Here is a 17,405-nt window from a genome sequence, read left to right as displayed (position 1 = left end):
ACTAGGGAAGTCAGTGAAAAAGCCGGACGGTAACAGGGTCTCTTGGCATTGCGAGAGCTGCGACTCTGCATAAAGTAAATCTGGAGATTTTACAGCAGCGAGACAGGGGCCAAGGTCCCAATGTAGGCCAGCTGGAGGTCAGGATGGCCAAGCCCCTGCCCTTGGCAGGTCCCTCACTCCCAAGGCCCACAGCCCCTTTACTCAGTCCCATACCCAGCCGCCGCTCCTCCATCGCAGAGCTGGAGGCGATTGTGGCCGCAGGAGCCCCCCAGGATCACTCACTCACATCCTCCTCCCTTGACCCCGTCTAAGATCCAGCGCACCTCAGAAACCACCTAGTTTCAGGGAACAAGTGAAAAAACAAGTGCAAAAGTGTCCCCCAAGCTGGCGAGGACCCGCAGCTCAGTGTGGAGATGGGGAACTGCCAGGCGCTCATGGGAGATTGTCCCCATTCTGCCACAAAGTTGGCCTTCAGAGTCCCACTTCCTCACAGGGGCCCTACTCTGACCTATACCCACGTGAACAGTGACACTGACCAGTTCCCAGGAATAGGAGCACCAGGAAGCGCCCATTGTGATATCACTTCTGTTTCCACAAGCAGTCTTAAAGAGCCAGCCTCCAGATGTGAAGAGAACCATTATGCCCAACCACGTGAATCTGTGGCTCAAGGAGGGTGGGCTCACATAAAGGGGTGGAGAGGCAGCTGCTGTACTGGCCGATCACACAGTGGAGGGCTAGTGACAGGTAAGAAGTCCTCCTGGGCAAACATGAGCCAATGCTCTCACACATAGTCCATCAGGAAAAAAGCAGAGGGGGTTTATTCAAAACAAAAGAGGCAGACAGGGAGCAGGTGGGGCATGGGACAATAAGTTTCTCCGGGAAATCATCCATCAAGGTGGGGAGAAAGCAGTGACTTGAAGCCATCACAAGAGCAGAGAGAAGCTGGCCTAGCAGCAGCCCAGAGTGCTGGAGAAATGGCAGAACAGGAGCAAAGGCTCGTAAGAACATCAGAGAACACTGTCCAGCCAATGGTCTATGATTGCCAACACGCAAGCAGTGAATACTCATCTACAAGGAAAACCCAGGAGGCAGTTTCCGAACCCTGAGTGGGGCTGGAGAGATAACACAGCAGGTAGGATGTTTGCCTTGCATGTGGCCTGCCTAGGTTTGATTCCCAGCAAGTCATAGGGTCCCGTGAGCACTGCCAGGAGGAACTCCTGACTGCAGAGACAGAAGTAATCCCTTTTTATTGCCAGGTGTGACCCAAAAAGCAAAAAAAAAAAAGTAGACACTGAGCAACTCTGGATGTGGTACACAAGCCAAATCAAAACAATGATACTGAAAAAGTGTCATTTGCAAAACCCAGCCTCTGGCAGGGATCAAGCCATCATGTGGTCCTGCCATTTCACAACAGTCAAAGGATGGACAACAACAGCGGGGCTGGGACCCTGCCCTTTGAAGTGAATCTGAAGGTTCTACACGAGTGAGTGATGCCAGGGCCAGTGCTCTGAAACAGGGCAGAGCAAAGCCCCATGCTCGGAGGGTCGGCACAGCCAAGCCCTGCCCTCTGCAGGTCCCGCAGGCCCCAAGCTCAGCCCCTGCGCTCAGCCTCACATCCACCTGCTGCTGCCTATTCATGGAGCTGGAGGTGATGGTGGCCAAAGGGGACCTCCACGATCACCCATACACACCGCAACACCTGCACCCTCTAAAACCTCTGGGATCCCCTAAAGCATCCCTCACACCTCAGGAAATGGCTGATATCAGAAATGAGAGAAAAATAAGCACAAAAGGAACTCCCCAGCTGGAGGGGCCCTGGCACTCACAGTGCGGAGAATGGGAGGCACTGGGCACTCACAAACCGCCACACGCGTCCTGACAAAAAATAGGTCTTCACAGTCCCCTTCCACGAAGGGCCGCCATTTCCTCCTCTACGACCAGACCAATGGTGGCCTGATCAGGCAACCAAAATGGGAAGAGAGAAAACATCTGAAGGTCCCTGGCCTGGGCCATCACTTCCACTGCTGCCGGAACCTGAGCCTTAAAGGGCCCTGGTCCAGATGCAAAGACCCTTTTTGCCCACCCAGATGAATCTGTGCTTCAAGGGCATGGACTGGATAAAGGTGTGCAGAGGTGGATGTGGAGAGTGGTGGGTCACACAGTGGGAGGGTGGGGATAAGAAGACCCCTGATCCTGTACTGATCAGTCAAACAATGACCCAATGCTCTCACACACAGTCCATCAGGAACAATGCACCTGGGATGATTCAAGGTAAAACAGAAAGGTTGGTACAATTCACCGGATGCTGAGTTTCTTGGGGAAGTAATTAAGATGGGGTGAAAGTAGTGACTGCAAGGCCAGCCCTGGAGATGCAGAGAGGAACTGGCCTAGCAACAGCCCAGAGAGCTGGACAGACACTGGAAAAGGACGAGCGGCTGGTAAGAATATCAGAGAACACTGTCTGGTAAACACACTTCCGCTTGAAAACACCAAACCAGTGGACCTTGTCTACCACGACCATGACCACGACCACCCTGTTGTTCGTCGATTGCCTCGAGCAGGTGCCAGTAACGTCTTCTTCGTCCTAGCCCTGAGATTTTTTTTTAAAGTGCCATATTCAAGGCTTTTTCAGGGTTAGGAGAATGAGACCCATCATTGTTACTGGTATTTGGCATATTGGGTATACCACGGGGAGTTTGCCAGACTCTGCCGTGTGGGCATGTTACATTTGGTAGCCTGCCAGTTTGACCGAATTAGGAATGAGATGATAAGATGTCGCGTGGCCGACATCCAGGAGCTGAGTGTGATGATCTCTGGATCATGGATCATGGATCCTGGATCCTGGCCGTTGTTGGAGTTACACGGCAGTTGGTGGGTGTAACTGTCTAGTTACTGGCAGGTCCAGTCCCAAACTGTACAGGCTTGGAGATCTCAGCCCTGGGTCCCACACACCTGGGTTCCTCTGTCAGTTCTTTTATGCGTGAGGCTCATCCAAGTGTGTGGAGAGTGCTCTCAGCAAGGCCTTGGCTGGGCCTTGGTGGTCTTCAGCTGTTGGGCCCTGGTGGAGACAGTCAGGCATAGGGTAGGAGACTCTGTCTTGTTCTCTCCCAGGAGCTGAGTGTGATGATCTCTGGATCCTGGCTGTTGTTGGAGTTACACGGCAGTTGGTGGGTGTAACTGTCTAGTTACTGGCAGGTCCAGTCCCAAACTGTACAGGCTTGGAGATCTCAGCCCCGGGTCCCACACACCTGGGTTCCTCTGTCAGTTATTTTATGCGTGAAGCTCATCCAAGTGTGTGGAGAGTGCTCTCAGCAAGGCCTTGGCTTGTCTACAAGTAAAACAATTTCAGAAGCATATTTTAAATCCACAGTATGGGGCAGGAGGGTAGTACAGTGGCTTGGGCGCTTGCGGCACTTGCCTCGCATGTGGTCAATCTGGGTTCAACCCTTAGTATTTCAAATGGTCTCCTAGGACCATCGAAGTGTAAAGCCAGGAGTAGGCCCTAAACACTGCCCATTTGCACGAACAACATCATATATTCTGACCCTAAAAATGGAGGCTAATGGAGAGCAAGTGATTTCGGTCACCTTGGAGCCTTTTTTGCTCTTTAAGCAGATCTGAATCCTTTTTATCATTCTGGTGACTACTACATTGAGGGGACTTTGCTAATTCTAAATACAACACTTATTTTCTTCTGTAGTATTACTGAACTTGGGGGAGGATCCAGGAACTTGACCAACCTTGTGAGTAATCATAGGTAAATGGAACGGCCTGCTGGCATGTGGGAGCTGACCCATATTCCCAGCATTTGTCTCACATTTGGTTCAAGGGGCCACTTCCATCTTTCCATGTATTTATAAACACAGGAATGTTCATTTAAACTGTTTCAATAGGGGCCAAAGAGTAGGTACAACAGACAGGACATTTTCCTTGCACCAGGTATAACAGGGTTCCCGGAGTATCACCATGAGTGATCTCTGAGTATTTCAGAAGTGAACCAAAAAGACGGGAAAAACAAAGTTTAAAATTTAAAAACAAACTGTCTTCACGGCACTCCATTAAACAACCTTGCCAGGGCCACTTAACTAAGACAACACTTTCTGAAACATTTATCCTTTATACTTACACAATGCTAACCAGTACCTCAACACATGGGAGGCAGAGATGGCATGGGGGAAGGAGCTGGTCATTCACAGCCCACTTGGAATCCAACGACAGTACCCCATAATGATCCTGAGTCCCCCAGGTAGTAATGACTGAGCTGAGAGCGAGGAATAGGACTCAGCTGGTTCTGGCTCCAAAGAACATGAATCAGGAGGCCCTGAAGAATGAACGAAGGTGTGGCTGTTTCTCTGCTATAATACCCAAAGCAAGGGCCTCAAAGCCAAGTCACAGGGGCTGGAGCGATAGTCAGGGGGAGGACTTTTACCTTGCATGGGGACAGTCAAGTTTCAATCCCTGTCATAAAATATGGTACCAAGAAACCACCAGGAGTAATTACTGATTGTAGAGGCAGGAGTAACCCCTGAGAATCGCTGGGCATGAATCAAAAAGCAAAAAGAAAGTCAAGCCAGAGTAACTGCAGAGAATGAGAGTGGTGGGCCTTGACATCCCTGAGAACAGGGGATTTTATTTGCCTTTTAATTCACATTCCTCCTGGCTTTCACCAGAAAATCTAAAAAGTACATGTTAATATACACATAAAGTTTAAATGCCAAAACCCTGGCATAGACTTTCCCTTATAAACTGACATCACAAAGGGTTTGTTACACACTAAAGGAATATTTCCTTCCTAGCTGCACTTTTGTAGCACAGCATCCCATGGTACAAAGAAAACAGACTTTATCAAAGGGGGCTGTTTTGACATTAAAAATTGTTATTAGGGCATTGAGTTATGTAGTGTGAATTTTCTCATGTCTGTTAAGACCAGAAAGAAACAGAAAGCCCTGCCCACATTCTTGACATATATAAGATTTCACACCTGTGTGAACTGCCCTATGTACATATAGACCGGAGGCCTGATGGAAGGCCTTTCCACATTCCTTACAAACAAAAGGTTTCTCTCCAGTGTGAATTCTCACATGCCCAGTAAGGGTTGAGGAACAAACAAAGCCCTTCCCACACTGCTTACAAACATAAGGTCTCTCTCCAGTGTGCTTTTTCATATGCCAAGTAAGGCTTTAGGATTCAACAAAGGCCTTCCCACATTCCTTACAAACATATGGTCTCTCTGCAGTGTGATTTCTCATATGGCGGGTAAGTCTTGATGATACAACAAAGGTCTTTCCACATACCTTACATCCATACGGCTTCTCTCCAGTGTGAATTCTCACATGATAAGTAAGGACTGAGGGATAAAGAATGGCCTTCCCACATTCCTTACAAACATAAGGTCTCTCTGCAGTGTGAATTCTCATATGGCAGGTAAATCTTGATGATACAACAAAGGTCTTTCCACATATCTTACAGCCATAAGTCTTCTCTCCAGTGTGAATTCTCAAATGCCGAGTAAAGGACTGAGGATTTAACAAAGTTCTTCCCACACTCCTTACAATCATAAGGTCTCTCTCCAGGGTGTTTTCTCATATGACAAGTAAGTTTTGAGGGATAACAAAAGGCCTTCCCACATTCCTTACATCCATAAGGCTTCTTTCCTTTGTGAATTCTTATATGGCGAGTAAGGTTTGAGGAATAAGAAAAGGCTTTCCCGCATTCCTTACATATATAAGGCCTCTCTTCAGTAGGAGTTTTCATAAGCCCAGTAAGGTTTGAGGATCGAGTGAAGGCCTTGGCACGTGCCTTATATTTATGACGTTTCTCTCCAGTATGAATTTTCCTGTGTCTAGAAAAGTGTGAATAGTAAGCAAAGAGCTTCCCACATTGCTCACACAAATATGCTTTCTCTCCCGTATGAATTCTACAATGTTTTAAGAGGTATAGGGTCTACTGAAGGACTTAGCACAGTCTTTATATGTATGTGGTTTTCCTCCAGTGTGGATGTTCATGTCATCACAAAGGGGTGACCCTGGATTCAAACCATGCCCTTGCTGCCGACACTCCTGGGGATTCTCTCCACTGTGGGTTTCTAAGGGAACATCATGGTGCTGGGAACACTGGGAAGCTCCCCCACATTCCTTACTCTTGGACAGCATTAATCGATGGAGACTGTGCTTGTGGGTCTTTCGGTGTGAAGGACTCACTATAAACAGTGCTCTTCTATCACACTCTAGGGACTGCCCCAATGCTGGGGTTTGTGTCCGTGGACCGAGAACAACAGACTCTGTGAACCTTTTCCCAGGGGAGGGATTCTTCAGAGTGAGGTTGCTCTCTCCATTCTGATCACCCTCAGAGGCCATTCTGCCTGCATTGGCATCCCCATGTGGCTGAGTGCACAAATGCACACTCGAGACTTTTTCACAGTGTGAAGGGTCAGAGACATTCCACTTGGGCTGGCTGCTTCCCTGTAGAACAGCAGAGGATTCCAATTATAGTACTATGCCTTAAGAGACTCCATGTTAAATAAAATTGATACCTGCAGATTGGTTTCTAACATTTGCACCACAACAATGCAATTCCCGACAGGGGGATGGCATTACCATGGACTAACCTAATATTTCTGTAAGATACACATGGAAAATTGATGAATGAGAGGCCATTAATTTGTTAAATATTTTTTTCATCTCAATGAACAGGCAGGAATAACTCCCTCCACAGAAAACTGATGCACCAGATTCAAGAGAAAAATAAAACACACTAAACTCTGGTTTCAGTTCTAGCTCACTATGGAGTAGAGTCTGGAAAGCATTTGTGAAGAAATGCTGCATCCCACACTGTTGAGACTGACCAAAGGGGGCATTGAAAACATCTCACCACAGGCCGATTCTTTTCAGTTTCAATGACTTTTTCTGTTCTGTATTTTTTTTTTCATTTGGGGTATGGTACACCATGTAGTGTTCAGGGATTATTCCCGGTAGGTCTCTGGGAAACACATGGAGCAATGCGGATGTACCAGTTAAAAGACCAGGTGTTTTCACAATTACCATTTTTAGATACTTTCGATCAAATGAAAAACCATGGCATTTACATGTAACATATTACAATTTTCTTTAGGTTTTGAGCAGAGTTGTCAGCACCCAGTGAAGATAAGGGTCCTCGACCTCAAGCATCATACTCTGAATTTCCTTCCGGACATTCTCGGCCCTGCACTTTAAAAATAACATGCTGGCCCACTGACATTTTCCGTTAGTACTATAATATTGATTCCAAACTTGCAAATCTTACCAGCTCACTCATACTCGGTGACTGAGTTCCCAAATCCTGAAGCCATGCTTTCAGTTCTGAAACCAAACACAATACACAATGTAAGAATTCTTCGAATGAAACATCCTTAACCAGGCAGAAGACCTTGAGGAAATCTCTATGGTCCTCACAGTTGAAAGTATCCCAAAGAAATGGGAAGTTCTCTGGGGAGCATTGCTGTGAAAAGCTTGGCAATCCTACAAGACATTTTTTTTCTTTTTTCTTTGTTGAACATACACAGTTATGCTCAGGGAACTATATGGGATGCTGGTTATTGAAATAGGTGATCAGTGTGCAGGACAAGCACATTTCATGCATTACTATCAGTCAGAGCCAAAATAGCTATTATGGCCTCACTTATTAACTAAACAAAAGAGGCAAAAATTTTTTGAAGGTACAGCGACATTACTGGCTGTACAGACAGGCTGGTAAGGAAAAGACAGGGGGACCAAGGAGTGAGAATTTCATGGACTGGAAGAAGAGGAAAAATAATGTCAAAGCCAAGAAATTAAAGCGCAAGATTATTCCATGACAGAAAATCCGTGGGAGCGAAGGGCAGCGTGAATAGAGCACAGATGCCAAGATCCAAGAACCCAAGGATATCAGGGTCAGCAGTGTGTTATACATGTCCTCAGGGCAGCCATACACTGCCCAGGGCCTGAGCCAGGGAGTGTTCTCAGACACTCACCTGCACGCATCACTCTCCTCCCCGGCCTCAGGGTTCCTCTTTCCAGCCAGGAGATCAATGCAGGCTTGACCCCAGAATGCCCTGAACCTCACAGAGATGGAGCATGGATTAGTGATACAGAAAATGTGACAAGCAAACCCCATGTCTCCCTATAAAAATGGAGTCAATTACTGGAAAGGCATGAACAGAATCTGTACTTCTAAAATGCTCCAGATTTGGAGTTATCCAAGAGCTAAGATTCAGGTGTTAATTTAAGAGAATATGGGGCACCAGAAAACACCACAAATAGTATATCCCTGGCATTGCAAATGGCAAACAGGTGGTTTGTTTTTCCAACTGGGGTTTGATCACAGAACAGTACGTAGTATTTTTTTTATAGTTTGGGATCCTCACCTGGGGATGCTCAAGGCTTCTCTCTGACTGTGTACCCAGAATTCACCTTTGGTGGTGCTTGAGCATCACATGGGATGGTAAGGATAGAACACATGTCCAGATCTTGCAAGACTAGCACCATGACCACTATACTATCACTCTAGGATTGGCATCACCTGCAATGTAATGAGCCTGTATGAACCAATGCCTGAGTGCTGTAAACCTCAAAGCTTAACAAATCCAAAGATCCCAAATTAGTTATAAAAATCAACATAAAAGGATGCAGACAGACAGCACAGAAGGTCAGGCACTGGCCTTGCTCAAGGTCAATAAAAGTTCAATCCTGACTTTCAGTAGGGTCTCTCAAGCCATCAGCTTGATCCCTGACTATAGTTCAAAGGCAAACCCAGAGTCCTGATGAACCGAGAACCAGTGTAAGTGACCACGAGCATTGAAACAGAGCAATATCTAATGGGGTGAGACCCTAAGAAATAAATGAACTATGTTGGGAGCAATATTACAGCAGGCAGGACACTAACATTTCAGACACATACAGAATTGATCCCCAGCAACACACAATGTCCCGGACCACAACCAGGATGAAAAACTGAATACTCAGCCAGAAATCACCCCTACCTATGTGTAAGTGTAACCCCAAAACCAAATCAAAACGTAATAAAAGGGAATGCCCTGCCACAGAGGCAGAGTGGACAGGAGGGATGTGGGGTGGGAGGGATACTGGAATTACTGGTGGTGAAGAATGGGTACTGGTGGAGGGATGGGTACTCGATCACTGTATACCTGAAACCCAAGCACAAAAATGTGTAAGTATACAAATTTACGATAGGGGTTTTCACTAATAAAAATTTTTAAAAAATAAAATAAAATCTCTCGCTGTCCTGTTGTTCATCAATTTGCTCGAGTGGGCCCAGTAACGTCTCCATTGGAGACTTTGTTGTTACTGTGTTTGGCATATTGAATATGTCACGGGTAGCTTGCCAGGCTCTGCCGTGCGGGCGAGATACACTCGGTAGCTTGCCGAGCTCTCCAAGAGGGGCAGAGGAATCGAACTTGGACCGGCCATGTCGGCTGCATGCAAGGCAAATGCCCTACCGCTGTGCTATTGCTCCAGCAGTGGGCCTGGAGCAATAGTACCAGGATTAAGACAGCAACCTTCTTAGCTGCCAAGCGTGTTCAATCCTCAGCACCCCATGGTCCCTGAGCACCCACAGGAGTGATCCCTCAGCACAGAGACTAAAATATTCAAGAATAGTCAATATTGTTACCAAAATAAAAGCAAAACCAAAATTCATAAAAATTATGTGTAGTATAAGAAGTAATTAGAGAACTCAGCAATGACAGGAACTAGGAACTATTTAGAGGGACCTAAGTGATGATTTAGCGCATGGGGAGCTTGCCAAGTACGGGGCGAACCTGGGTCGATCCCTAACACTCCAAACTCATGCAAACCCACAGAGAGTGATTCTTATGGACAGAGCTTAAAGTAAGCCCTGAACATCGACAGGGGAGCACCAACAAAATAACCAGAAAAAGAACTAGAGGAACAGCTACTGCATGGCTGTCCTCATCAGGACATTCACAGCTACTGTTGGACACACAGTCACGGCCTGGCACATGGAGCCCACACGGGTCTGTCCAGACAAGGTTGGCCCCGCACTGCTCTCACCAATGGCCGACAGGTGCTGGTAGGTCTCCAGCATCACGTCCCTGTAGAGCTTTCTCTGAGAGGTATCCAGGCATGTCCACTCCTCTGGGGTGAAGCTCACGGCCACGTCAGGGAAGGTCACCGTGTCCTGAGCCGACATACAAAGAGGGGCAGGAGTCAGGGTCTGTCCCCACACTGTTCCCTGGGCTGTGAAGCCAGGACCCCAGAGCCCTAGAGGGGCTCAGGGTCTGTCACTTTGGGAGGAACCAGCTTCCACCTGAACTCCCGGCAGACGGGTCCCAACTTCTCTCTAAGACCGCTGCATCGATAAAATATGAGGATGCTCTACTAGAAGGTTCCTGAAGGTGGCAGACTTGCTCCTGACCCCAGCGAATTCAACCACTGCTCCTATTAGCACTGCCGAGAGTAAAAACTGGGCACACAATCATTGTAACAAAATGAGTGACTCTGCTTTCAGCTCAAAACACTAAACATATGCCCCCTGCATCCTACAGCCCATGCTCTAGGGAGAAGGGGACACTCAATGTCCAGCCACTGACTGAAAGCTGTGCATGCACATATGAGCCTGTAGGAATCCGATCATGGTTCAGGGACACCCGAAATGCCTCTCAAAGTGTCTTAAGCCCAACAGCTCTGTTGGCCCCAGTGATCCTTGTATCTGTCTCCCTTGGACCAGCACATGCCCAGAACTGCAAACAGAGCAGCCAATGAATGCTGGACTGTGTGATAGAGCAGGAGAAGCTCTCCAGAGCGAGAAGGACAAAATAGTGGAAACACATACACTGGGGCCTGAGTTACTCTAGCTGCCAGAGCATAAACAGGGCCAGCACACCCGGGGACCCATGATACACATCAGGTGGGTGGATATCCGGAGCACAGAGTCAAGAGGAAACCCTGAGCATCTCCCCTGTGGCACAAAAATAAAATACGAAAAGAAACAAAGCAGCATGACTGTGTAACAGGACAGTGGGGTGGGGATAGTGGGTAGGGCTGGTGTTACCCGCCGTCCCATAGGGTCCCCTAAGCAGTGCCAGGTACAATGCCAGAGTGCAGAGCCAAGAGTATAATCCCCCAGAATCACTGCATGTGGCTCTGAAAACAAAACAAAATACCCAGACACCAGCCTTTGATGCCCAGAACCTCACATGGTCCTTAAGACATGTCAGGAGTCATCCTTGAGCACTAGTAATCTTTGAGCTGTTGTGGTCCAAAAGCCAAATACAACGAAACTGACACAAATGTGGCCTCATACTGCAGAGCCAGGTGCTCTCACAAGTCAGCAGGATCCTTCCTTAGCAATCAGAGACAGACAGCTCGGGAAGCCTGACGCTCCTCTCACTGCATCACCTCATTTTGTCACTCCTACCTGGCGTCAGTGTGTCCGATGGCACCTCACCATCTTCTCCTGCCTGTTTTTCCAGAGGATCAGAGACCTGGAGGAGAAGTCAGAATTGTGAGCTGTGGACAGGAGCAAAATCCCCAAGTTATGACCAGCCACACCCTGGGGAGGGGGGAAACTCTGCCCTTTAAAGTTAATCTGGAGATTCTACAGCAGCGAAATTTGGGCAAGGTCCCAACATGGCTCAGCCAGGCGGGTCGGGATGGCCAAGACCCCATCCTCTGCAGGTCCTGCACCCCAAAGCCCACAGCCCCTGCACTCAACCCCGTGTCCACCCGCGGCTGCCCCAACGCGGAGCTTAAGGTGACCGTGGCTACAGCGGTCCCCCTGGGTCACACACTCACACCCGCCACCCCCGCATCCCACTAGAGCCCCCCACAAACGTCTCAAATCTCCGCGCACCCCAAAAGACTCCATCATACCTTTGAACCACTGGGTATCGGGGAACACAAGAAAAACAAGCACGAGAGGCCCCTTGAGCAGGCATGGTCCCGTGACTTACAGCGTGAAGATGGGGAGGCACGGGGCGGTCAGGGAGGCAACCCCCGTCCTGCAACAAGACAAAATCAGCCTTCAAAGTCCCCTTCCTCACTGGGACCAAACTTTGTCCTTCACCCACATGAACAAGGACTCTCTGACCCCATTTCCAGGAAGAGAAGCACGAGGAAGGCCCCACTGTGATGTCACTTCCGGTGCTGCAAGCAGCCTTAAAGGGCCAGACTCCAGATGTGCAGAGAACCATTATCCACACCCAGGTGAATCAGTGGCTTGAGGGGGATGGATTCACATAAGGGAGTGTGGAGAGGCAGCTGCTGGAGTAGCTGGTCAGCATGGGAGCTCGGGTAAGAAGTCCCCTGATGCTTTACTGGTCAGTCAAGTGTAGAGTCAATGCTCCCACACACAAGGCCATCAGGAAAACTAAAACAGGGTTGATCCGGGTAAAACAGGCAGGTAGGGAGTGGGTGGGGCACAGGACAGTGAGTTTACCAGGAAAGTAACAAATCAAGATGGGGGTAAAAGCGAGCCCTGAAGAGGAACTGGCACAACCCAGACAGACAGCAGCCACCTGAGAGCTGGACAGAAACTAGAAAGGAAAGAGAGGCTGCTAAGGACATCTGAGAGCACTTTATGTGTTAATGCTGTACCCCTGACAACACATGAGCAATGGAAAGTCACTGGCAAGGAAAGTTTAATGGGGGGCTTCAGAAATACCTTTCAAACCCAGAGTATGGACCAGTCGTGACCAGTACAGTGGGTTAATACTTGAACTGAACTTGGTCAACTTGAGTTCCATCCCTGGCACCCCAAATGGTTGCCTGAGCACCACCAGAAGTGTCAGGTGTGCTTCCAAAATCAAAAATATTATTGAAAAAGCATAAGGACCCATCCTAGAATGCAGGTATATACTAAGCTTACAGTTAGCAAACTTTCCTGGTAAAAAGGCGTTACTTAGCCTTTTCAACAACGTAAATGATTTATAGTATCATATGAATACTAGATTATTGGGATTTTTACTACTTCCCAAAACAAAAAGTTTCAGGATTTTCCCCCCTCTAATATTAGTGAAGTGAGAAGTGCTCTTTTTTAACTTTCTTTTTTTTTTTTTGCTTTTTGGGTCACACCTGGCAATGCCCAGGTGTTACTCCTGGTTCATGCAGTCAGGAGTTACTACTGGCGGTGCTTAGGGGACCATATTGGATGCTGGGAATCAAACCTGATTCGGCCGCATGCAAGACAAATGCCCTATATGCTGTGCTATCTCTACAGCCCCTATTTCATTTTTAGTTTTTTTTTTAAGGTAGAATAATGACAGTGTTAAGAAAGCAAATCACAGGGTCATTCCATGATGGACTCCCCAGAGGCCAGGGAGGAGAGCCGTGTGTGCAGGTGTGCAGGTGAATGTCAGGGACCCTCACTGTCTCGGGCGCTGGGCAGTGTGTGGGTGCCCTGAGCTCATGTGAAATGTGCTGCTGACCCCTGGGGCCTCGGGCACCTGGATCCAGTCATCTGTGCTGTGTTCTCTTGCTTTTCACTACTTTGGACAGTCCATCATGGAATGACCTTTTGATTTTCTCTCTTGACTCTGGTGTTATTCTTCCTCAACTGTCAGTCCTCAGGGCTCCTCCTTCCAGCCAGGAGATGGCCGCAGGCTTCAACCTGGAATGCCCTTTTCCCAGAGACAGAGACATGGATTGGTGACAAGGAAAAGGTAACAAGAGAACCCCGAGTGTCCCTGACATAATGGGTCAAATTACTGAAAGGGCATGAACAGAATATTCACGCACAGCCTGTGTCACTGAATAGGCAAGGCACCCCAGATCAAGGAAAAAATCTCGGAAACATGTCACTTGTGTCTGAATCATGGTACCTGCCAGGGTGCATACAAGGCTACCACACCCTGGTGGTCCTGATGCCTGTCAGGGGTGAATCTGCAGCACAGAGCCAAGAGGACATTCTAAGCATTCCACTACAGCACAAAAAATACGAAAGAAAACAAAACAGCAGGCTGGAGTAACAGGACAGTGGGTAGGGTTGGTAATCCCCAATGTCGCATATGTCCTCCCAGGTCCCGCCAGGTGCAATGCAAGGGTGTACAATCAGGAGTAACCTGAGAATCACTGGGTGTGGCCCGTCCCCATCAGCACCCTCCAAAACAAAACAAGGCAAGATCAGCCTAGGATTGCTGGCTGGGTTCCCTAGTAATCGCTTATAAAAAGGCTTAATGGCCCCTGGGTGAAATGCAACAATCTTTACACCCTCTCCTCTAACAAAAGTTTTTGGAGCATATTCAGTGGTTTATTCAAAAGAAAAAATACAAAATAAATTATTTCAGTTCTGCTTTGGAGCAGGGGTTGGGGTACAGGATGGAAACATCCAAAATATCGTGGTGGGAAGGTGTAATGCTGGTGGGATTGGGGCTCGAATATTAAATGTAATCAAATATTGTGAATTTCTTTATAAAAATAATGTAAAATTTAAAAAAATTAAAGAAGCAATGATGGGCTTGGACCAAAATACTGAACACAAAATACCCGACCCCGAGGGCCCATAATGACTAGGGATGAGAGGGGGACACTCAATGTTCAGTGAGCAACTCAGAGTTGTGTGTGGACATTTGTGCCTAGAGGACTCTGAAACCAAGTTCAGGGCTGCCCCAAATTTCTCTCAAAGCAGGCAAAAGTGACCTGACCCCCAACATTTCTGCCAGCCCCAAAGATCCTCTGCTCCATTTCCCTGGTACTGGCACATGCCCAAAACGGCACACAAAGCAGCGAGTGAACGTGAGTCTGTGTGGCTGAGCATGTGAGGTTCTCTAGAGCGGGAAGGACAAAACAGAAGAAACGCATGTCCGGGTTCCTGAGTCACTGTAGCTGATAGGGCACATATGGGGCCATGTGGCCTGGGTGCTCTTATGCCCTTTAGGGGTGAATTCAGAGCAGAGAGCAAGAGGAAGTCCTAAGCACCTCCACCGTGGCACAAAAATAAATCTGAATGACGAGTGGATAGGGTTGGTGATCCTGGCGTTCCATATGGTCCCCCAAGCACTGTCAGGGGCAATGCTGGAGCACAGAGCAAGGAGAAACCCCAAGAATCACTAGGTGTGGTCTCCAACCTTCCCAAATAGAACAAAGTCAAAGAAGTCAGTCTTGGATCTGCGGCACCACAGAGTATGAGTCCTGGCAGAAGTAAAACTTGAGCATTGAGCTGGGAGTACTCCTTAGTGGAGTATGATCCAAACCCAAATGCAACAAAACAAATAAACAAGGAAAATGGCAGCCTCAAAAACAGTAGATCCAGTGCTCCCTCCTGAAACAACTCTACAGACAGTCAGCTCTGAAGCCCTATGCACTCCTGTAACTGCATCATATAATCTTATCACTTTCCTCCCCCCTGTGGACGGTGTGTCAGACAGGGCAACATCATCGTCTCCCACCTATAATTCCAGATAATCAGCAGGAAGCTACACGCAAAGATCTGTGAACATGAGAGAGGTGCACAAACCCCAGAGTCCTGACCAGAAGTTTCTGCTTTGGAGTCTGAAATTGTTCTCAGGGAGGGCAGGGCAAGCAACTGACCTGCTCTCCTATCTCATGGGTTGTAGTTCCACTTGAACTGAAAATGTTATGATATCTAAACAGTGCAACAGAGAAGAATTTGGCCCTGGGCCAGAGCAACAGCATATTGGAGAGGGCACTTGCCTTGAATGCAGCTGACTCTGGTTTAATCCCCCCCATCCCATATGATCCTCCAAGCCCACCTGGAGTGACTGCTGAGTGCAGAGTCACGTTACTTCAGTACCCAGAATACTGCTGGCTGTGGCCCCAAAACAAAAACACAAAAGAAAAAGTAAATTGTGTAGTTAATCGGAAAAAAGAACACAACTTTATGGACTTTTCCCAGCATAAAAGCATTTTTATGATGGCTACAGATATAGCACAGATCAGGAGGTGCTTGTCTGGCACACAGCTGACAAGGGTTGAATCCCCATCACCCCACAGGATCCCCAAACCTAGAGCGATCAATGACAACAGAGTCAGGGGTAAACTCCGCCGGGTGTGGCCAACCAAAAATAAATTTAGGTGTCAGAATTATAGTCTGGTAGGGAATAGGCCTTGTATACAGCTGCCCTGTGTTCAGTCCCTGGCACCATACTGGGTACCAAATGCAGCAACCACAGGGTATGACCAGAAAAAAAGTTTTTGTTCATGAGTCAACCTCCACCAGCCAGTTTTGGAGAATGCAGGTCAGACTTGAGTTTTGGAGTCATAGGTGGCAGATCTTTGGGCTCACACAGGTGGTGCTTGAGGAATCCTGCGTTGTGCAGGAGATTGTACCGTGTCACAGGCTGCCTGCAAGGCCAGGTCCGGAACTCCTGTCCTATCACTGACCCCAGGAAATCAAAGTCTCTATAAGTACTGTGAACCTTATGAGAAGGATACAGACAGAAAACAGGGATGAGGCCCAGCTGGTAGAGGTCCAGGCAGTGCTGCTGGCACCTGGGGCCTCCCGGTGCAAACCTGAGCCAGAAGTGCAAACTGCAATTTCAAAGGTTTGCAGGGGCCAGAAAGAGCACACAGTGAATGGCAGGGCACTTGTCACGCATGTGGCAGACTCAACTTCACATTCTGAATCACCAAGGAGTGATTCCCGAGAAAAAGCCCACACAGCCAATCCCACTCCTGCCCAAATAAAGACAATGAGCAATTTATCTGCCAACAGCAAAGGTGTGAAATCTAGTAATATATTTGCAAGGTTCAGCCCTATGGGTTTTTTGTTTTGTTTTGGAACCAAACTCAGAAGTGCTCAGAGCTTAAAGGACAGGTTTTCAGACTATACTATTTGACTCCTATGGGTACGTGATTTTATAAAAAGAAAAAGGGGATGAAAATTACACTTGGGGCTGGAGTGACAGTATAGCGGGCAGGGCATTTGAGTTACACACAGCTGACCTGGGTTTGGTCCCTGGCATCCCATATTGTTCCCTGAGCCCCGCCAGGAATGACTCCTGAGTGCAGAGCCAGGAATAATCCCTGAGCACTGCCACTGTGAACCAAAAAGTGGGAAAAAAAGAAAAATTGCACTTATCCCAAATGAAATTTTAAAGTCCATATTTTCGCTCAGAGCCTCCAAGTCCTTCCTTTCCTCCTAACAGCCTCTTGTTCAAAGACTCAAGAATGTTCATATCTAAGAACTTCCAATTAAGGTATGAACAGAGGGATACCAGACTGAAGTAGATGCTGGCCAACTGAAAGCCCAGAGGGCCTTCCCTGTTACCCTTTATCCACTAGTCTCCTGACAGGGCACAGACCTCAAGCACTGCCAGGTATGTTCCCAAATCTCACCTCATCTGCTCCCCAAGTAGTGAGATAGACCCAGGGAGAGGAGCTCAGCGGGCAAAGCATCTGCTTTACCTTTGGGGGACATGGCATGGCTCCCACTGCATCCCAGACAAACAGACA

This window comes from Sorex fumeus, unplaced genomic scaffold (genome assembly GCF_029834395.1).
Source record: "Sorex fumeus unplaced genomic scaffold, SorFum_2.1 ptg000019l, whole genome shotgun sequence".
NCBI lineage: Eukaryota > Metazoa > Chordata > Mammalia > Eulipotyphla > Soricidae > Sorex > Sorex fumeus.
The sequence above is the reverse complement of the archived record's forward strand: the minus strand, read 5'-3'. Positions refer to the sequence as shown.